Source organism: Penaeus monodon, chromosome 22 (assembly GCF_015228065.2).
Source record: "Penaeus monodon isolate SGIC_2016 chromosome 22, NSTDA_Pmon_1, whole genome shotgun sequence".
In the NCBI taxonomy this organism is placed as follows: Eukaryota; Metazoa; Arthropoda; class Malacostraca; order Decapoda; family Penaeidae; genus Penaeus; species Penaeus monodon.
The window spans coordinates 16,626,344-16,626,625 of record NC_051407.1 but is presented as its reverse complement, the minus strand read 5'-3'; the positions used below and the strand labels follow the sequence as shown (position 1 = coordinate 16,626,625).

The window sequence follows — 282 nt, the reverse complement described above, 5'->3', positions numbered from 1 at the left end:
TCTTTCTATTTTAATCTTCAAAACAAAGGTTTCAAACTGCAACGAGGATTCAGAGCATTATCCTTTAGATTAAACATACAAATACACAAAATAGTCATATACAACTTTAAAAATAGGTATAGAGATCTTTATTAAGCCAAGGATTATACAATATATTAATACGGTGAATCAAAGAAATCATGAATTGTTATAGTGAACTTAATATCATATAAATCAAGAGCAACATGAATGAGTTAAATTTGCAGAATACTTTTAAATCCAAAATAACATTATCCAAAGAGT

At 25.9% G+C, this 282-nt stretch overlaps 1 protein-coding gene across 1 annotated transcript in view; it reads left to right on the top strand.

Annotated features, from left to right (window-relative positions):
* The window catches only part of LOC119586957, a 5,155-nt gene that overhangs the window by 2,645 nt on the left and 2,228 nt on the right, over positions 1–282 (top strand). The gene's annotated exons all lie outside the window — the stretch shown is intronic.